We start from the raw sequence: 22,289 nt of genomic DNA on the forward strand, positions 1-22,289 counted from the left end.
CTACATCCCACATCCCCGTGCCTTGAAGTTTTCTGGTTTTGCTCTGATTTGAGCCATGTCTCAGCAAAAGCGGGAATTTTTTTTTTAACTATCTGCCCCGCTTTCTTCTAAAGGAGCGGTTCTCAAACTTAATATTGAGTAGTAGAATCATCTGGAGCGCTTGTTAAAATACAGAAAGCTGACTTTCTGATTTAGCATTTCCAACAAGTTCCCACTTGATGCTGATGCAGGGGCCACACTCGAAGAACCACTGGTCGAAATGTTTTAATCTGGCCCCTGGATAAGGTGTCCGATTGACCTTCTCCCAAGTCCACCTCTGGGCCAGGCCTCAGCTCTGTTCATCCCCACGACAGTTTGGAATGTCTTTTCTTGGCAGTCTGCATAGGCAGATGGGACCATCCTAACCTGTGTTAAGGCCACCAGGGTCTAAAAAGTGCTGCTACAGGGTCTGAAACCTCATCAGGACACCTACTAGCTTTCTGGAGAAGTACATGAAGCTTCAGGAAACGGAATTTTACACCCTGGGAAAACCCCAAGCTCCAGGAGCCAACCTTCGGACAGCAGGCAGCAGCCAGGGGCCTCACCCGCCCTCTTCCAGAGGCAAATCTCCTCAACAGGGGGACACCTGGCCATCACCTGTGAGGGTCTCCGTGCACTTTCCACTCCGCCCCATCTGTGCCTGAGCCCACATCCTCTTTCTCAGTTGATCTTTACAGGAGAAGGTGAGAACCTGGGCTAAGATTTGCTTTCCAGCAGCTTCCCCATCACCATTCAAATAAAATCCAAGCTCCTGACCATGGGCTGAGCCTGCCTGGTGCTCGGACAGCATCTCCCTTCTCTCCAACTTGTTGGGTCCACTCTGACCTGCTGTCCTCCCTGGCTGGCCCTCAGACAGCAAGCCTGTTTCCATCTTGGAGCTCAGCAGTTGCCCTGCCTGCAGAGCTGGGGCCCCACATGGACAGGAGGCTGGCTGGTCAGGCATCCCCTCTCCAGAAAGAACTTCCTATTCACCCTCCATAAAGCAGCCCTGCCTCCCACCTGGTCCTTCTGCCCCTATCTTCAGAGCACTTGTCGCCATCTGATGCCACCTCCAGAACGGAAGCCCCATGGAGGCCTGAACCTTGTCTGCCTTTCCTAGCTGCATCCCCGGCACCTGGAGTGTGCCCGGCACACCGTCCTGGTTCAATAAGGATTTAAGGAATGAATTTGTGGCCTCCACCATGTAGACGATGGAAGGCAGGAACTGGCATCCTTCAACAGCATATCCCAGACCTGGGCTCTAAAATCCAGAATCTGGCTCCAGGTTCACTGCTTAACAGCTGCTTCAAATGGGAAGAACCGGGGCCACAAATGACGTTTCTGTCACCACCCCTGTCGCGTTGGACGGGCCCTGCCAAAGGGTTTGGATGACATTTGCGGTGCCCTCCCTCAAAACGGCTCAAATGAGGTGACTGCTGAGAAAGGGCTGGCTATGCCAGGAAAAAAGTGCCTGCAACTTTGGGGTTTGGGGCTGATGATACTTCTCTATGGCTTGAAAATCTGCCTGTGAGATCCCTGTGCCGGTCTGCCTGCACCTGTCCCTTGCTGAACTGCTGCAACTGAACAAAGAAGGGAAATTTACATAATCAACACCAACCTGAAAGTAAATAAATGCGGTTTGCACATAAAACGTCACGTCAAAAAAGTCTGCAGTTCTCCCCAAGGAATGGCCTAACAGGAGGTGGTGACAGTAGATGATGGTTGATGGAAAATGGGCAGAAGAGAGCCATTTATTTTAGGAAGTTCTTCTTTTGAACCAGTTTCTTTACCAAGTTTTCAGTCATCTTGGGACTCATGATTACCCTTCACTCAAATTGCAATTTAAATAAAGATATAACACGCGAAAAATTCCTTAGGGGCAAAATAAAGACAAAACACGACAGAACTTTGAAATAGAGAAAAATGATGCGGTTGCACTGAGGAGTTATAGCAGATGCTCCCTCTGCATCCCTCTTGAATGGCTTGGTGGCCTGAGGTTCAAATTTGTTTCGTATGATATTCTCTGCCTAGAAATGTGTGTGGAGAAAATTGTCTTTGCTTAAAATGGTAACATCAAAATGTCACTTTTTATATCAATTGTACTTAGTGCATTTGGGGTTGAAAAAGTATTACACTAATAAATACATGGAGTCATCAAAAAAAATAAAAAATAGAATAACATCTGCATGTGGCATTTAGCTTTAGATGAGCTTTTCATCCTTGTAGATAAGAAAAATTAAAGAATTATTGAATTCCTTCATAAGCGTAAGGCAAGCCCATCGCAGGTTAAAAATCTAAGGAATCACATGTGAATAAGAAGTTCTGGAATCGGAGGCCCTGCTAAGGGATCCTCACCTCGGTCGTTTCTCTGCCTCCGTTTTCCTGCCCGCGAACACCTCTCCAGGTGGGCCTTTCTGCTGGGCATTAGGGAATTGAAGTGCGAGTTCAAGATCAGTTTGGGGTCCACGTTTCCAGCCCGAGGAACAGTTGAGGGAGGATCTTAAAAAGCGATTTTAAGTTGACTTCAGATAAATGGCTCAGCTGGAGAGATCTGAACCTCCCAGAGGCCTGAAATGGAGGCCTCCAGTCATATCTGGCTTTCCATTTCCCACCTGGATAAGGAATTAAAGGAGTAAATTCCTTCTGGTGAAGCCCTTGCAGGTAGGGTTGCCAGATAACACTGGAGAAGAAAAATACAGGATGCCCAGTTTCATCTGAATTTCACATAAGTAACAAGGAATGTTTTAATATAAGTGTATAAGTGTATCCCAGGAGATATTTGGGACATACTTACACTTTAAAAAGTATTCATCATTTATTTATGTGCCCTATAATTTACCTGGCAGGGTCTGTTTTGATCATCGAGTCTTTGGTCCTAGGAATGGAGGGACAGGATTGCTTTACACTTTTCCTAACCTGTTTTACCCTACAAATGAGAAAAGTTTTGCTGTTACTCTCCAGTCACTCCCATGCCTTGTCCCTCCCTCCTGGTCCTGGCCGGTAGGTCATGGGCAATAGATGGACATGACCTTAAGTAACCCTGCCTGAGCTGCAGCTGAAATGCCGCCTACGCAGCCACATTGCTTGGAAGCAGCAGGGCACTTACTAAAGCAAGGATGCCAGAAAAATGCTCAAGTCCTAAAACAAACCAGGGCAGGAATGTTTTATGGCTGTTGGAAGCGTTTGATTCTAAGACATAGGGCCTCGGAGACCCAGAACATTTCCCTAAATGCAGAGCAAAACTCCTGTGTCAGCTTATTTATTTCAGTATTGCTAAATGCCACTTTTATTTTATTTTATTGTTATTATTTTATTTATTTATTTTTGGCTGCGTTGGGTCTTTGCTGCTGCACGCAGGCCTTCTCCAGCTGTGGCGAGCGGGGGCCACTCTTCGTTGCTGTGCGAGGGCCTCTCATCGCAGCGGCTTCTCTTGTTGCAGAGCACGGGCTCTAGGCACACGGGCTTCGGTAGTTGTGGCGCGGGCTCAGTAGTTGTGGCTTGTGGGCTCCAGACCCCAGGCTCAGTAGCCGTGGTGCCACGGGCTTAGTTGCTCTATGGCATGTGGGATCTTCCCGGACCAGGGCTCGAACCCCTGTCCCCTGCATTGGCAGGCGGATTCTTAACCACTGTGCCACCAGGGAAGCCCACTAAATGCCACTTTTATTACTAATAATACCTCACACTCATGTTGTGCTTTTCATCCAGGTATTGCCAGGTGCTATAGTCACATGAAGCAGCGTAGCCCTGTAGCCCCTGGATTATGCCATTATACAAAGAGCTTCTCTTTTTTTTTTTGCGGTATGCGGGCGTCTCACTGCTGTGGCCTCTCCCATTGCAGAGCACAGGCTCTGGATGCGCAGGCTCAGCGGCCATGGCTCACGGGCCCAGCCGCTCCGCGGCATGTGGGATCTTTCCGGACCAGGGCACGAACCCATGTCCCCTGCATCGGCAGACGGACTCTTCCCACCAGGGAAGCCCACAGAGAGCTTCTTTGAGGTGGGACAGACCCAGACAAAAGTTAGGACTAGTTGGGTCCCAACCTGAGCGGGTGATGGACATTAGGTACATATTCCCCACCCCACCCTATTACACTCTTAGCCTCTCAGATACAATATCAGTGCTACCTCCTCCTTTTTTTTTTTTTTTTTTAAAGCCCCAGCATTTAGCACAATGACGAATATAGCAGGTGCTCAATAATGTTTGCTGAATGACTGAATAAGGGACAAGTCAATGAACCTGGAAGTAAACTTTGAGTTCCCTTCTTTGTTTTATTTTCCTGTATGTGGGGTGTGTGGCAGTGACTGTCGGTCCTATGTCAACATCTCAGATTGCTTAGCATTTCTGAGCATGAGGTCTCTTCTGAGGCTTCCAATCCCAGCAGCACCTGCATCTGTGTCAGAGGATGGACCACGGGCACCTGGAACTGCCTTGGCTGCGTTCCCTGTATGTCCTGCCCCTGCAGCCCTTAACCGATGAGAGGGCTATAAACTCTCCAACTCCCTCATCCCCAATGGGGACGCTTAGGTGTCACCTACACCGTGCCCCTGAGGGACTGTGCCAGCATTACCCTCCCAGGGATGTGGCTTGACAACACATCCTCCTTCCCTTCCCAGTCCTGTTTCCCCACCCTACGGAACACTTCCTAATGAGTCACTTTCTCTATAATCTTCCCTCAGGGTCTGCTACTGGGGAACCCAGCTTGACACTGGAGCATTTTGACGCATCTTCTCAATGATGCTGACTCTTTTGCTTAAACCAGGAAGGACCTCCTAGGAGAAAACAACAATAGCAACAACCACCAATCTGACGATTGGCTGAAGAACAGGAGAAGATGAGGAACAGTTAGGACTTTATATCCACAGGGGCTGGAATACAGAATTTCAGCTTAGAATTTTCCTGAGCAAAGACAGCACAACTATGGGTCCCTGCAAAGTAAGCTTCAAATTATGCACACAAGCACGCAGTTCTTCTTCCAGGCTCCCCACCTGGGGACTATCTTCAGACAAGCCCCCGCGGGAGCCAGGAGTCAAGACCAGTACTTGCTGTATGATCAAGGCAGCAGCCCGCAATGGGAGGTCAGGCAGGACCTAGCTCAGAGAGTGTTTCTTCGCTTCCTTCCATTTAAATCAACGGAGCCCGTTAGCAAAATGGTGGGGGCAGGGAGGCTGAGTCAGTGTGATGGGTCAGTGGCCATGTTTCCTCAAAACGACCTTTAAAGAGGCATTTCTGCATTCCCTGGGGCTTTCTGGTCTCAAGATTTCTCAGTTGCAGAGATCAAGCTCAGATGTTTGGAGGGACTGTTCCTCTTTCCATCCACGGGTTTCAGGCAGACGCAGACCAGATGGGATGGCCCTTCATAACTTTCCTGACTGTACTACAGGGACGATGGCAGGGTTAGGTGTCCCTCAGCTCCCTGAGATTTCATTGGTTCGTTACATTTTAAAGGGCTCTGGTGATACTGCCGTAACTTACTTCGGAAGAAAACATTTATTATTAACATTGGTTTAACACTCACCTTCCTAGGGTATTTGTGGATGACACAGTCATACATCTGCCTTTTTATAGTGCTTCGCAGAGCACAAGATCTTCTGGCTGACACCTCATACATCATCAAAATTAAGACCTCTAGGCAAGCAGAAGAAAGTGGGACGGGGGTGCGCAGTGGGGCCAGTGACTGGGCATGACTCGAATGGTTCCCAAGTTAACTTTCCTTTAGTGAGAGACCGTCTCCATTAAGGACCAAATTACTTTTAACATTAAGACCTCTTCGTTTCCACGGCAACCCACAACAACTTGAGAGGAATGGTCCGCGGTGGCCATACTGCCAAGTGATGCTTCCAACCTGACTGGTGGCTGGTGGAGATGAACTCAGGGATGGGGGTCAGCCAGCCAGGGGTCAACCTCCAACTGCTGGGCATTCAACACCCCAGCTCTTCTGTGTGAAAGCCAGAAGAAACCTGGAAATCAGCAAGCCAGGACGAGAGCAGGTCCCCCATATTTTATAAACATAACTGTATCATCATAGTGTCAGAATCTTTGCTGGAGACTTAAAATAACATTAACAGATAACTATGAAGAAACAGTTAACACAAGATAACAGAAAACAAAAGGAGAAAACGGCTTATTGTTTTTTTTACTGACCTTCCCTTCAAGATCCAGCAGTGTCTGACATTTTGGGGGTCTCTTTTGCCTGCCTATAAAAAGAAAAGTGAGAGACCATAACTGTGTGGTTTCGTATGCTCTTGCACCCACAAGCCCCCTTTTCTCACTCAAATTGGCCACGCGTGACAACCGGGGAGCGAATTATTTTCCGCTACTCTTTAGCAGAGATCATGTCTGCCCAGCTTTATCTGGGCCACAAAACCTGCTTTGTAACAAAGGATCCTGACCTTTATGTTGAAAAGGAGCAACAATTATTGTCCCTAAGCCCTGGGACCATCAGCATTTTTGAGGAGAAAAAAAGAAAACCAAGAAAAAGCAAATTTCCTGAGAAGTGAGTAAGGACATATGGGGACTTCTCACTTGAGACAAGAGAAAAACTTGCATCTTTTCCACTGACAAAGTGACTGCTGTTTGCTTTGGGCCGTCAGGAGTGGACCGTGTGTAGTACGAAATGTAATACCGATCCATCTGCTGGGATCCTTTTCCTCGTCTTCTTTTGTCAACCGTGTGACGTTAACACCACCACATGACATTTGCGTCATGCATCAAACACATGCCTGATGGTCTCCAAACAATATATCCAGAGAGAAATAGAGCATTACAACCCAAAAAGGGAAACAGGAGAGGAAAGAGAGCTCTGCCCACCGGCCTCCCCCACCCCAAACTGTCGCTGATCAGTAAGATTCCCCTAAAGGCACTGGACAGCACAGAGCAAAGATGGAGAAAAGCAGACAAAGCCTTCTGCATTCTGGGAAAAGGAAACACCAACAGTGGAAAGAAACTGCTATCAGAATTGTGAAAGCATCGCTTTAAGCCATAGCTTCCCTTCACTGATGTCCTTTCTCCAGGTCCAGGCATCCAGTCTGTAGGAGTCAATAGCCTGCTATGTTGCACAGTCGGTCCTCTGTAATGCGGCCTCCCTGTCCTCAATCCCAGATTCAGGGGATGAGGAACCTGCGGATATGGAGGGCCCCAGTCCTACATCATTGTACAGAAGGGACTTGAGCATCTATAGAGTGTGATGTCCGCAGGGTCCTGGAACCAATCCCCCATGGATACTGAGGGATGATTGTACTTTTTGTTTTTAATTCCTAAATGATGGGACATTTAAGTTCGTGTCTGCAGGAATGTTTATGGAACAAACCTCCAACTGTGTATCAATGCACCAGATACAGAAGTCTTTATGGTAGGCGGGACTGGGGGTTTCTGCCCCATAACCTGCGGGCTAAGAGAGGGGAGACATGACTCCCATCTGACATAACCCCGTTTGGATGGCTAACCAGAGAGCACACGCTACTTGGGGCAAAGGTAACTAGCTTTGCTATAAAGATGTCATAAAGATGACTGGACAGGACTGGATGGCTGGGTGATGATGAACCATTTAGGGCCACTGTAAAACCACTGGGCATCGCAGGGCTCCTTCCATCTTCCAGGGACCATGGGCAACGTGCCCATCCGATGCTGCACCTCCCTCCTCTGTGCGCTCCCCGACCCTTCATTCTGCTCCATGACCCCGGCCCTCCCCGCCCTCCCTGCCCTTTCCTACCAACGCAAGCGCCACGCCCGACAGGGAGTTGTCACTTCCCTCCTCCTGGCCGTCCTTGCTTCCTGCTGACGTCTGCAGGCCGGTGTTCCGTGTTCCGGATGCCAAGGGCTTTTCCTCTGACCCGGTGAACCTGCCGGGCAATGCCTTTCCAAGCAGCGGGTGGGGAACACCTTTGAGTCACTTCGAGAAAGAGGAGACTGGGGGTGAAAGGACACGGTTTCTAAGCATGTGGCTGGAGGCAGAGCTGGGGCGTGTGTGCACACTCGCGCCTTTCACTGAGGCATGAGGGAAACCAAGCCAGGGCTTCACTGGCTGGTTCCCGTGCCAACTCCCCCACTCCCGAGTCCAACAACAGCTGGGAGGAAGGGGCTTCCTCAGACCCCCAGCTGCCCTCTCCCAACTTATCTGGACCCAGCAGACTCCAAGGCGTCCCACTGTAAACCTCACCCACCTCGTCATCTTTAAAATGTCAGTAAGCCCCTTGATCTGGGCTTGAGCAAAGGTAACATTTTTTTTTTTTTTCGGTATGCGGGCCTCTCACTGTTGTGGCCTCTCCCATTGTGGAGCACAGGCTCCGGACGCGCAGGCTCAGCGGCCATGGCTCACGGGCCCAGCCGCTCCGCGGCGTGTGGGATCTTCCCGGACCGGGGCACGAACCCGTGTCCCCTGCATTGGCGGGCGGACTCCCAACCACTGCGCCGCCAGGGAAACCCAAAGGTAACATTTTAAAGTGACACACCTGAAAGAAGTGACTCACACTCGAAGGGAAAGACGCTCCCTGTCCCTCCCACCCCCAATCCCCAGCCCTGGTACATAGACCTGACAGACACAGGGGTAAAGAGAAGGGTGGGACTCCCCCCAGATCTTTCCTTCATCTGTCCTAAGCAGCAGGAGACCCTAGTGGGCAGGGCTGGGACTCCAGGGCCAGACCCCTCCTGCCTGCATCTCGGCTCTGCCAGTGGCATGTTCCGGGACCCTGGGCAAGTCATTTAACCTCCCAGTGCCTCCAATTATTTTCTGAAAAATATAAGTAACTTACCTGCCATGTGGGGTTGTCAAGACGATCCAATGAGTTCAAGCATACAGAGCATTTGGACACGCCTGGCCACTGTAGGCACTCCACAACCTGCCTTAAACACAGAAAGAAGACGATCGTGCTCTAAGAAAGGTCAAGGAACTCTACCACGTTCTTAACGTTACTTCTCTGTATCGACTATTTACACTGAAAATGATGACATGGAAGGAAAGAAAGGGCAACCTCGCTTTCTTTTCCCTTCAGTCCTCCCTTACTCGTCAGTCAGATGAAGGCGGAGGATGTTGGTCAAAAGTCTGTATATCGAGAAGTGAAATAAGAACAGTTCCATGCAGCATTTCCACTGTTCTGGTAGCGATGAACTAGAGATGAACATACGAGTTAGGAAATACGATTTGTGTCACTCTGGTGATTCCACATCTGAGTTAAAAGCTCTTCCATGTGCATTTAAAACCGTCCTTGTATGATCTAGAGATGAAGGGTAAAGATCGTGCTAGTAAATAATATTTATTTATCTATTTATACTTGGAACAGTACTACATAGCAAATAAAAAATACTATGACAAATCAGAGAGAGGCCACCAAAGAAAAGGAGAAGGCCTTATATTTTAGGACCTTTAACGACACTTTTCCTGCTTTTTTGAACAAGGGGCCCCCATTTTCATTTTGTAAATTACGTAGCGGGCCGTGCCCACAGGCCGACTGCTTGGTGCTCTTCTCACCTCTCATTCAGCCTCATTTCTTTTACAGCTGGGAGAGTTTAAAGGGAGGGGCTGGGGAGGCAGAGGAGAGCTGCTGAGGTATTTTCAGCTGGGGCCTGACTTCCCAGGGGCACTTAAATCCCCCGGAGGCTCCTTTAAGGACCCTTGGCAACCTGTGGTCAGTGCTGTCACCAGCTGAGAGGATGGCATGGCCTCCCCCCTCCCCAACCATCCAGTGTTTGCCAGATGTCAGATCTGAAAGGCAGTTCCAGCCAGAGGAAGATGATACCCGCATCATGAAGGTGGGAGTTGCCAGCCAGGACTCAGGCCCGAGGACCGGCCTGGTGCTTTGCTTTAAATGGCTGAAGCAGAGCAGGGTTGTTATTTCTCTTCCTGGGATCAAAATCAGACAGATCTCCTATTTGGCTTACCAGGCAATAAGTGGATAACGCCAGTGAATGTCAGTGCAAATTACAGCTCCAGACTCCTGTCGGCAGCCTTGTGCTGCTTCTTGTCACTTTAATGCAAAGAGACAGCATGGAGCTGATAAGAAGCCAGAGGGTGGGGGACTGGAGAGGCCGGCTCTGTCGGGGACAGGAAAAACGCATGGTGGAGAGACTCAGACAGTAAAAACCCACAGCCATGATCTCCTTGACTGCCTGCTGGAAAGCGGGCATTGAGGGCGTGAGGTGCCTGGACAGCGCCTCTTAGGTTTTTACAAACTGAGCAGCTACCTCATCTATTCATTTACCCACGCACCCACCCACCCATCCATCCACCCATCCTCCTCTGTTAATGAGAGCCCGACTGGGCCTCTGGGCACACTGGGATTCTGAGGGACTCATGGGGTGTCCATCTTGATCAGCTTGCGGCCACTTTCCTGGGGTTGATTCTAAGAAGAAGTTTGAAGAACTGCTGGGAGGAAACACCTCTCTTTCTAGCAAAAAAAAAAAAAAAAAAAAAAAAGGGTGCTTTAGGGCCTTTTAATATGTCTAAAACAGCCCAGGGACTGCTCAAAAACTCCAGTTTTACTCAATTAAATTGCATTTTCTAAGCTGGTGGGTGTCACTGTTTCAGAGACCCCCTCAGCTGAGAGACAAGCTCTTCCTTCCAGCCGGCTGCAGAAAGAAGTCTCACATTTTCGGGTGCCAGGATTTGAGTGTGTCCATCTGTCTTGAAGCCTGCAAGGGTCAGCTCCCATTAATATGCAGCTACACTGTATCTCTGCCCACATCACACATTTGAGGAACTGATGCAGTCAAAAGGAGAAGCCAGGTCTTCCTACAGCTGTGCTGGCAAGCTAGTATCTAAGGAATTAGAAAATGGGCCAAGAAAGTAACTATAGGAGATACCCATCTTGCATATCTTCATGAGTTCCTCGATGACTGTTCTCTCTCTCAGCTGCTGTCCCACCTGCCCCTGGAAGCCCTTCACCTTGAACGCAGATGAAATCCCTCACCATAGGGCACAGAATCTGGCTTCATGGGCCATCATCAGGGGCTGGATAATGCAAGGGAGCTCACGCACCTTGGGGTGAATGTTAACCTAGGAGGTAGAAGGTAGGAGCAGGGCAGATAAATTCCTCCACCTTCCGTTCTCCCGTGAATGACACTGGATCATGAGTCCTTCTTGCAGCCTTTCTAGAGAAGCTCCGTACTGAGTAAACCTGGTGTCCCCTCACTGCTCAGGGGAGTTCACGGTGAAACAAGGCCACCACGGTGACATGGTACATGGCATCACGTGACTCCTTGTCTCACTTCCTTGTTTCCACCTCCATCGCCCTGGGTTTGCACCTTCTAACCAAGTCATTAGAACCTTAATCCTTGCTCAGGGTCAGCTTTCTGGACCAAGGCAGTAAATAATAATACTTGTTCAACACCTGCTATGTGCCCACAGGTACTGTGAGGACATTCAAAACTGATTACGGAACTTGGGAAAGTCATTCAGGATAGCAGGACCTGTATCCCACGGTCACCCAGAAAATCATATGCAGAGTGGGAGTGAAATTGTTGAAACTGAGTAAAAAATGGCTGGTGAAAAAAAGAAGGAAAAGAGTAGGGGGGGTGAGTTTAGTGAAGACAGGGTGGCATCAGATCTGCGGGGGACAAATGAAGAAAAGAGGGGCTTCTGTATTCCTCGAGACTTTTGATCAAGATTCCAGGCCCCCAACTTGGTCTCCAAACTGGGAAAGATGTCCGTTTTCTAGATTTCACTTATGCAATGAGTTAGGGTTTTCTTCACAGCAGAAGTAATGAGAGAGTGAAGGAGGGACAGCTTTCAGTACCAGTGTACTAGTTATCTACTGCTGCGTAACAAATTACCTCAAAACTTAGAGGTCTGAAACAACAGTATACATTGTCAGGGTTTTGATTTTAGCCATTGTTGTGTGTGCGTGGTGGCATCTCATTGTGGTTTTGCCTTGCCTTTTCCTCACGGGCGGTAATGTGGAGCACCTTTTCATATACTTATTCCCATTTGGATATCTTTTTTGTGAAATGCGTGGTCGAATCTTCTGCCCATTTTTTCCTGCTGGATTGCTGGTATTTTTATCAATTTAAGGCCATGAGTTACATATCCTAGATAAGAGCCTTTTGTCAGATAAATAAATGGCAAATGTTTATCCCCTCAAAAAAAAAAAAAAAAACCAAACCCAACAGTAAACAATTAGTATCTCTCACAGCCTCTGTGGGTCAGGAACTCGGGAGCAGCCTGGCTCCAATCTCTCATGAAGTTAAGGTCAGATGTTGGCTGGGCTGCAGTCAGATGAAGGTCTGACTGGAGCTGGGGGATCTGACTCCAAGGTGGTTTGTTCACACGGTTGCTGGCAGGAGGCCTTAGTTCCTCTCCACGAGGACCTCTCCTGAGGCGCTACTCGAGTGTTCTCATGACATGGTGACTGGTGATCCAAGAGACCAAAGCAGAAGCCACAATGCCCTTTATGACTTTGCTTCAGAAGTCACACACTGTTCTCTGCAACCTACGCTACTGATCACACAGGGAGTCCTGATATAAGGCAGGGAGAGCATATTCAAGGGCACGGGGACTAGTAGGTGAGGACCCTGTAGGGAGGAAGAGCGTTTTTGGAGACTGGACCGTAACAGCATCCTGGAACATCAGAGCTGAGAGAGTTCTTAGAGATCATCTGTTTCAACATCCTCATTCAATAGCTGAGGAAAACAAAGGTCAGCAACATTAAGTAACTCACCCCAGGTCACTCAGTGAATCATCTGTTCACACTAAACAGTGCCTGCAGGAAGCCCATTTTACGAAGCCGTGTGAGAATCGCAGCCCGTGGTCAACCTGGGTCACTACACTGATCAAGGCAGTCAGAGGTGATGCTTTAAATAAGAGCTGCTGAATGAATCCAGTGCAAAGCTGATGACAGCAGTTCATTCATTCATTCACAATATATTTATTGAGTGCTTTCTTGAAGTCTGGCACTGTTCTGGGCACTGGTGAACAGGTAAGCAAAGACATGCTTCTGCTCTCATGAACCTTACAGCGTAGGGAAGACAGACATTGGGTAGCCTCACAAATAATGGAAATATTACAACCATGGCAAGTACTTTGAAGAGGAGGTTGAAGCACTGTGTGAACACAGAATACTGAGTTCGTTTCAGCCAGGGAGGCATCTCCAAGGAAGTGATGATTCAGTTATCACTTGACAGCCTGAAAGTGAGTTCCACTAACAATGAGATGATTTTTGTTCACAATTTATTTGTTTTTCAGCTATTGTATTTTCCACCTCCAGATGTTCCATTTGGGGTTTTTTTTTATGTCTTCTATTTCTCTCATAATTGAGTTTGTGTTTTCCTTTAACATCCTTGAATATATTTATAAGATTTATCACAGCAATTTTAATATCCTTGCCTGCTAGTTCCATCATCTCTGCCATTTCTGGGCATATTTCTGTTTTATTTTACTCCCAGTTATAAGTCATATTTTCCTGCTGTTTTGCACGCCTGGTAATTTTCTATTCGATGCTAGGTAACAGTATTAGGTATCAGATTTTGTTTTATTCCTTGAGAGAGTGTTGGACTTTGCCCTGGCACACAGTTACTTGGAAACAGTTTAATCTTTTCAGGGCTTGCTTTTAAACTTTCTTATGCTATGCTATCTTTGTTACGCTTTAGTCTAGGACTAATTTAGCCCTATGATTAAGGCAATACCCTTCTGGAACACAACCCATGTGTTACAGGGTCTGCACCAACGTTTTCTAGCCCTGTAAGAACTCCAGGAATTGTTCCAGCTGCTCCTTTTATGGGGCTCTTTTTTCTGCCTCAAGGAACTTTTTCACATGCAGGTGATGATCAGATATCAAAGACAAGGTTTCTAACCTGACAATGTCTGGAGTTTTTCTCTGTGTGTAGAACTCCCTTCACTCTGGCATTCTGCCCTGAAAACGTGAACTTCCTTGGTCTCCCACAACTCTGAACTCTGTCTCCTCAAGTCCGCAAGCCCACCATCTGGGTTCTCTCTAGACAGTGAGCTGGTGCCACCGCAAGACCCATCTTGCTTATTTTCTTTCACCTTGACTGTTGTCCAATGTTGAAATTGTTGTCTCATATATTTTTTCTGGTTTTCTAGTTGTTTAAGGAGGGGTATATATCTAGTCCCTGTTACTGCATCATGGCATATGTTTTCTTTGACTTTGTAAACAGCTTTATTGAAGCATTATATATATATATATATATATATATATATATATATACATTTAAAGTATAAAATGGACAAGTCTTGATGTATACACATGGAACTATCACCACAGTCAAGACAATGGACATATCCATCACTCCAAAAGTTTCTTCATGCCCCTTTTGCAATCTGTCCTTCTGGTTCCCTGGACCCTTCCTCCCAGACAACCACTGATCTGCTTTTAGTCATGACAGATTAGTTTGCATGTTCTCAAGTTTTATATAAGTTCCTTTTTGTCTGGCTCCTTTCAATCAGCATAATTATTTTGATTCATGCACCTTGTTGGTTGTATCACTAGTTTCTCCCTTTTTCATTGCTGAGTAGTATTCCATTGTATGGATATACCACAATCTGTTTGGTTATTTTGTTTATACCATATTTACTTATTCATTATTGATGGACATTTTGATTGTTTCAATTTTAGCTATTACAAATAAAGCTCTTATGAACATTTATGTAAAAGTCTTTATATAGACACGTGCCTTCTTTTTTCTTGGATAAGTAATTAGGGATAGAACGTATGATAGGTGTATGTATAACTCTTAAAGAAACTGTTTTCTAATGGCATTTGTTTTAAAGCCAGTTTTTGTTTTGTTTTGTTTGTTTTTGGATCCATGTGGTGGTGTGGTAAATCTGAGGTGTTTGGATGTAAATGTTCAACTTTTCTTATGCTGAAGCGTTGAGCAACTGTCATATTGATTAACCTCAGCTCTCACCAGTTTGGAAAGTAGACCTTCACCACAAGGTGGAAAAATAAGAGAAAAGAATATGAGGGGCTCCCAGCCTGGCTGACAGCAGTGCAAAAAGAGACAGAACTCTTGGATTTTTTTTTGCTTTGAGGCATTTAAATGGAAATTGAAGTGAAATTTGCTCTTTTTGGATAGCTCATCTGTTTCTTGTGATTTTTGAAAATATAAAATGTTGGAGAACTTAGGTCAGAGCTGTTTTTTTGAAGTTTTGAGCTATTTCCTTGATGTTGGGGCTTTGAAGCTCCTGTCTGTGAATAAATTCAGCCTTTGTTTCACCTTTCCCTGCTGAACAATGCCAGTGAGTTAGAAGGAGATATCCAGTAGGGATAAGTAGCTTTTCTTTGATCCACATACAAATCGAGCTACATTTAGCCAACAGAGGAATGGGATTCACAAATGCCTGTGTGGCTCTGAATCAGGCGTCATATTTAATAGAATGGGCAGCGGCAGTGCGATCTATCTCCACTGCCTCCTTTCCCCTTCCCCAATGCCCAGCACAGATGGATTCTCTTAAAGGAGCTTCCTTATGGCAGTCAATATTTTTATACTTCTGCTAACATCTCACACAATTTGAGATGCCTGGCACTTGGCAATATTATGTTAGCACAGAGACCCTTGAAAGCCGCATGATGGCTGGGGAGGTGGGGAGGAATACGGTGTGGGGAGAATGCCCAGTCACCCTTCAGCCGCCTCTGTCATCCTAACAGTGCAGAAGCAATTAGAGATCAGATATCCAGGGCCCTCATGTACTGCTGGACCTGCCGACAGCCTCAGAGCAGGTGACAGCTTCTCTGGAGAGGGCGTCACCACTCCCTCAGAAACAGCCTGCCTCTGACTCTGCGGCCGGCTTGGCTCACAACGCAGCTTGAGGACATTCGTGTCCACGTTCATAAATGACCTGGGACAGAAATGCTAAATGATCCCCTCATGGCCTTTTCTTAACTGGCCCTTTAAATCTTCAGCTGTGTGATGTGGGCTGCAGCCGGGAAAGGGGTTCTATTGATTATTCTGTTTCCCATTGTTGAGTTTAGGCTTTATTCTTAATAATGATGCTGCTTCCTGTTTTGTTATGTGAGGCTCCACCTCCCACCTTCCCGTCCGCAAACATAATCTGGGTAACTTTTTGGCACTGAGCCCTCTGGCCTGTGGCCACCCCACCGATGCTGGCTGTGGCTCTGTCTGTGCCTCGAGACAGGGGCTACTCACACTAGCCTGGGGCCGAGCCTCTCCACCTGGGCACCTGGCGGACTCTCAATGCTGATTGATACAGATGAAAAGTTAGACACCGGGCACAGCTGACAGTGATGTCACAACTGATGGCAGTTTGGAGAAAGGAAGGCCATCCACCAAGCATCTTGGTTCTCTGGCAGGTGACAGGCAGAGGACTGAAGGCATCTCCTTCTTGGCTTCCTCTTCCTTAGGGATACTGGTCATGCTGGGGAAATAAACATGCAATTGATTTTGTTGCCTCCAATCCCTCGGTACTGTGGCTGAATGGCTGCGGTTGTCATGGCAGCGAGCAACATTTTTGTCATCATCTATGGCCTTCTCCTCTCCCCTGGGAAATGTCTGACATGATTCTGGTTCTCCACGCTGGTTCTGTTCCTTGCCTTTTTGGGATGGATGCTTCCTCCTTGCCTCTGATTGGGGAGAATTTCTATTGGTTTGGAGGGACTGGCTGATGTGTGGGAAAGATGGGGGCAGGCTGAGAAAAGAGAATCAGAGGAGGGACAACATTTTTTGTGTGAAGTGGGGAGATTGGAGCAAGGGGACAAATGGTCACTGGGTGACAGAGGAGGAAGGGAAAAGGGAACAAGAAGGGAGATGGGCACAGAGAGAAGCAGAGAGGGACAGAGGGAGGAGGGGCACACAGCAGGGAGGACACCCTGCCCTCCAGAAACCCCTCGCTCACACACGCAGATCCGCTCCTACAGCTGTCAGAGCTCCTCCCGTGTCCCCGCCCCCACAGGCTTGTTCAATGTCCTCCACCCTCTACAAGCCCCTAAGCCTCCGGTGGGCAGCACAGCCTTCTCCTCAGTCCCCAGCCCACCGGCTCCACCACGTGCCTCATAATATCAGGCAATTCAATGCCGAATGAATTAATGCATGGATGGACATTCAAATGCTTTTTAAGATTGAAATAATTGAATGAGGCTTTGGGGGACTGATGAATGGGAATCTAGATCCCTAGAGACAGATGGTCAAACTCACCTGCCAGTTTGTGGGTTTGTGCTGAGAAATGCAGTTTCGAAGAAGAGTGGAGATAGATAGATATTATATTGGTTGGTCAGAGGGTGATCCTCTTTGAGAGAAATTCCCCCAGTTCTGGGCACCTGCCTGAGGCTGCTCTTCTGATGCGTCGATTATGGTGGAAGTAAAGCAGGTGTCATTGGCCAACGTGGCAGGTCGCCTTCCCCAGTGTCTTCATCTCCAAGCATCCCACCCTGCGATGCCTCAGGATCCTGCCCTACAGGATGGGGAACGAGACTTGGAGAAAGTGGTTTCTTATCCCAGTTGTAGGGTGGCGTCAGATGATGGCTGTGACCGCATTTGGAAAGGTGTAAAGCCATGTCCCTACTATGGTCCCAGGGCACGTCTTGAAGTAGAAATCCTGACTGTTCTGGGCACAGGCCCTTCTTGCAGGCTCCTTGGAGAGGAGTGACAACAAGGACGGGTGAAATGAGAAAGGAGAGGGGAGAATGCCTCTGGGTTTGCCTCCTGGGAATGCTCCATATAAAAGGCTGGACCTTGTGTTCCTTCTGATATGGTCAGAGCTGTGCGTAGTCTCATGCCTGAGCCCAATCCTAGGAGGAAGAAAAGGTTTACAGTGGAAAATACCAGCTTATGTCCAGTGCTGGCAGTGGCCAATTTACGGGAACAAACGGGCAAACAGGGAGACTGACCCATGTTGACCAAACTCACAGGGGAGTGATGGATAAACCCAAATGCTACTTATTTGTGCAGCATTTTTCAAGTTCTTTGGAATCCGAAAATCTGCCCTGGTAAATAAACCTTCTGTATGACTAATCACGTGACACTGTCTAGTAAAAGAAAAATGGTCCATTAAGCCTTGTTCCCAAGAAAGGCAGGAAATGGGGCAGGAAAAGTTTGTTGTCCTTTCCACTTATTTATTCTTGCTTTTTGACTCAAGCAAGGGAACCTGATTAGAGGAAAAAATAAATTTCCACTAAATGTAACCCTAATATTTTCCTTTTGAATGTAACCCAGATTATTAGCTACCTCCCCCCACCTGGTGGAGATCCAGGTAAAGCTGGCTTGAGCCATCAGATTCATGACCTTTAGAAACCTAGAGCCACCCCCCAAGATTTCTGCACATCCTAAGGGGGCTCACGTGCTCATGGCTTCTTCTGTCTTCCCATGCCCTGCCCTGACGTTTGCTTATATGTCTGTGGTCCTTATTTTGTGCTGTTACATGCCACAACTCTTGTCAAGTGTATCAGGATTCTCTCTCACACAAAATATCTGTGAGCTGAGCAGAATTTGCCAACTATTTCAGTAGTGAAAGGACTAGAAGGGGAGAATGAGAACAGACTTCTGTCACAGAAACACAAGTTCAAAATCCAACAAGAGAGCATCTCTGATCCTCAAGTGGCCTCTGGCCACCGCACACTGACACTTCCCTGCTCTCTCCCACCTCTCCCCATCTTGCCCTTTCCCCTGCTCCTTCTTCTTTCCTTTATTCTCTCCCAGACTCTCCTAGTAGTTAAAGAAATGCCTCCCACATTTTTTTTTTTTTTTGGTACGGCAGAGTGGCTTCAACTTCAAGACCTCACATTCTACCCCAAGTCTTTATTAAGGTCTTTTTTCCAAACAAAGGTAGTTCCCCTGCCCAAGAGGCACTCCCATACTGCTAGGATAACAGGGTTGTTGCCTCTGCTTTCCTAGACATATCCTACTGTGCTTCTCCATCTCAGTTTCCTCTGAGAAATCCAGGGGTTTAGCTATAATCGGCTCATCCCAAACGCTACTCCTTTTAGGAAAATCCACAGACCATACTCCTGTTTGTTACTTCCTGGCTGCTTGTGGGAGAAACCAGCTGTGGTATCTTGGACAAAATACTTAAACTCTCTAAGCCTCCTTGGGGAAGGAAATGACAGGTAACATACAAAGCTACTGGAAAGATCCAAGTAACACGATGTATATGAAAATGCTTTGTCAGTCACAGAGCCCAGTGAAATTTATGATTGTTTACTCATGAATGCCAAGCAAGGCATCCATTGGCTGTCCGAGTGTTTATGTATCTTCCTTTCTTGGTGACAGCAGCTTGACTACTGCACTAGTCCAAACACTCTGGGGCCTCTTTCTCATGTACAGCCAGAGGCTATGTAGTTGGTGCACATAAAGAACACCTGATGAGGGACTTCCTGGTGGTGCAGTGGTTAAGAATCCGCCTGCCAACGCAGGGGACACGGGTTCGATCTCTGATCCGGGAAGATCCCACATGCTGCGGAGCAACTGAGCCCATGCGCCACAACTACTGAGCCTGTGCTCTAGAGCCCATGAGCCACAACCACTGAGCTCACGCACCGCAATTACTGAAGCCCGCATGCCTAGAGCCTGTGCTCCGCAGCAAGAGAGGCCACCGCAATGAGAAGCCCACACACCATAACAAAGAGTAGCCCCCGCTTGCCACAACTAGAGAGAAAGCCCGTATGCAGCAACGAAGACCCAATGCAGCCAAAAAATTTTTTTAAAAAAAATTTAAATAAAAAAATTTAAATAAATAGTAAGTTGGGGGGAGAAAAAGAGCACCTGATGAGTAGAGAACTAGCCATCCTGCAAGAGGTGGAGCATCTAAGGCTATGGAAAGTCTCTATTTGAGGGACAAAGAAATGCCCACATGCCTACACACAATCTTTGTCTCTGAGCCCCTTATCATTTACAGCAAGCACTACTTAAAAACAACAACAACAACTAATCCTCTTCTTCTACTTCATTCCACAAACAATATATTTACTGTAGATTATTAGAAGTAGTGGTTGGAGAGAGAGGATGATAGAGAGAGAGACTTACCTGCAGCCCCCCACCCAGAGAAAACCACTATAATGTTTTAATGTTGATGAAGCCTCATTTTGTGTCTGTGTGTACTTGCTGTGAATTTCTCCATGACATTTTGGTGCACAGTAGATCAGACTTCTTTTATTTTTCCCATAAATTAAAACTATGTCAGTCACCCACCTTTTAGATCCATTCACTCATTCAACAGATATTAATTGAACGCTTATGATGTGCCAGACACTCTTCCAGGTGTGGGGGAAACAGCAGTGAGAGAACAAACGTCTCTGCCCTTGTCCAGCTGACATTCTAATCGGGGGAGACAGACGATAAACAAACAAGAAAAATAGTAGGACAGCTGGGGATAAACGCCATGGAAATATCACAGCAGGGAAAGGGCTTCGGGAGTGTCAGGCAGGCTGAAATTTTAAACAGGGTGATCAGGGAAAGTCTGAAAGCAACAGCCTGAAGGAGACAAAGAACTGAGCCATCTGGAGACCATAGGGAAGTGTGTTCCAGCAGAGGGAACAGCACGTGCAAAAGCCCTGGGGCAAGAGTGTGCCAGGCATATGCTGGGAACAACAGGGAGGTCAGTGTGACTGGAAGAGAGTGTCGGCGTAGATGGGGTGTAGAAGATGAGATAGGGAGGTCACGGAGCCTGAACGTGCAGGGCCTTGAGGGCCAGCGAAAGGATCGGGCTGTCCTCTGATTAGTGATGGGACACTACTAGGAGATTCGAGCAGAGCAGTTACACAGTCTGACTGAACATTGAGGATAAACTACAGGCGGGCAAAGGTAGGAGCAAGGGACCTGTGATGAGGCTATTGCGATAATCCAAGAGAGAGATGCTAGTTATCTGGACCAGCAGGATAAGGGAGGTGGTGAGGTGAGAGGGCGTCTTGATGTATTTGAAGATGGAACTGAAATGTGAGATGGGGGAGTTGCTTTCACTCCCTTTCTTGCAGTATAGTATTGCTTGTTTTGAAAAAGGGGCCCAGAATGTTGAGGTGTTTGAGGGGGCCCAGCGAATAGCACTCCCTTTCTTACTTCCTCACTTGAGTCCTGATCCAATTGAGAAATAAACAAAGGTACAGTAAGGCAGATGGAGACTAGAAGGTCACTGATACAGAGAAAACTGATGTTGGAGAGGTGTGTACTGGCTACATGTCCTTCCAAATCCTGAATCCCAGAATAAGGCATCTCACTCACCGCATCATCACCAAGAGGCCTGTCCTGTGAGATTTACCACATGGGAGAGCAGACCCAAGAGGGTCTGGGCGATTCCCACCCAGCTTCTCCTTCCAAACTCACAATCTGATTAAGCCCCTCCCTCCAGGGAGGGTGACAAGGATGGGGTAGCTGGAGGGATGGAGAGAGTGCAGGGGTGTCATACCAGGGGCGCTGCCTCCACTTGGATGGAAGCGTCTTGGGGAGATAAGCTATCCCCACCCCCAGTCCCCCACCAACACACCTTCTGAAAGACAAAAGGCCCCTTTAGACCCCTTGGAAGTGGGGATTCACTCTTCCAGTGGTGAGCAAGGGGGCCCTGCACAGTTCTTGTCAGGATGATGAAACACCAAACATCATGGCATGTGTAGACACTGCTGTGCAGAGAGAGGAGTATGCGCGCGCGCGCATACACACACACACACACACACACACACACACAAACAGGATCATGCTGTATGATCATAGCATATTTTACAACTGCTCCTTTCACTTGATAATATATCTGGACTCTGCTTTCAGTAAATATACTTTTTTTTTTTTTTTTTTTTTTGTTTGTGCGGGCCTGTCACTGCTGTGGACTCTCCCGTTGCGGAGCACAGGCTCCGGACGCACAGGCTCAGCGGCCATGGCTCACGAGCCCAGCCGCTCCGCGGCATGTGGGATCTTCCCAGACCGGGGCACAAACCCGTGTCCCCTGCATCGGCAGGCGGACTCTCAACCACTGCGCCACCAGGGAAGCCCTCAGTAAACATACTTTTACAAAACCATTTTAACGGCCAAATATCACTCCACTGTGTGGTATACCCATCTTTTGGTAACCAACCTCCTATTGTCGGTCATCTGGCTTGTTTCCAATCCTTGGCTACTATTAAAAACAAATAAATAATTAAAATAAAAATGGTCTGAACCTTCTTGTAGCTAAATTGGTTCACGTGCTTGATTCCTAAAGCTAAATTCCTGACATTGGAATCGCTGGGTTAAAAGGCAGGCATGTTTTTAACACTGTGGTTACAGTTTGCAAAATTCTGCAAGTCCAGGATGCAAAGGACAAAAAGAATGGACAAAAGAACCAGTTTCCCTTGTAGGCTGTGGGCTCCCACACTGGACCTCCTGTGTCCCCCACAGGCCCTTGCACTGTG

General features: G+C 47.5%; 1 long non-coding RNA gene across 3 annotated transcripts in view; it reads right to left on the minus strand.

Moving 5' to 3' along the window:
• The window catches only part of LOC113610302 (uncharacterized), a 53,356-nt gene that overhangs the window by 22,465 nt on the left and 8,602 nt on the right, over positions 1 to 22,289 (minus strand). The window contains exons 3-9 of one of the 3 annotated variants that reach the window (XR_003429031.1): positions 17,116 to 17,708; positions 16,111 to 16,339; positions 9,892 to 10,044; positions 8,766 to 8,856; positions 7,727 to 7,923; positions 6,160 to 6,212; positions 2,858 to 2,944 (exon numbers count right to left, since the gene is read on the minus strand). This is a non-coding gene — a long non-coding RNA (uncharacterized LOC113610302). The remainder of the gene's footprint in view (positions 1 to 2,857; positions 2,945 to 6,159; positions 6,213 to 7,726; positions 7,924 to 8,765; positions 8,857 to 9,891; positions 10,045 to 16,110; positions 16,340 to 17,115; positions 17,709 to 22,289) is intronic. The other 2 variants (XR_003429030.1, XR_003429032.1) reach the window with 2 other exon arrangements.

The sequence above is a fragment of the Aethalodelphis obliquidens genome, unplaced genomic scaffold (assembly GCF_003676395.1).
Source record: "Aethalodelphis obliquidens isolate GAN/ISIS:26980383/991018 unplaced genomic scaffold, ASM367639v1 scaffold62, whole genome shotgun sequence".
NCBI lineage: Eukaryota > Metazoa > Chordata > Mammalia > Artiodactyla > Delphinidae > Aethalodelphis > Aethalodelphis obliquidens.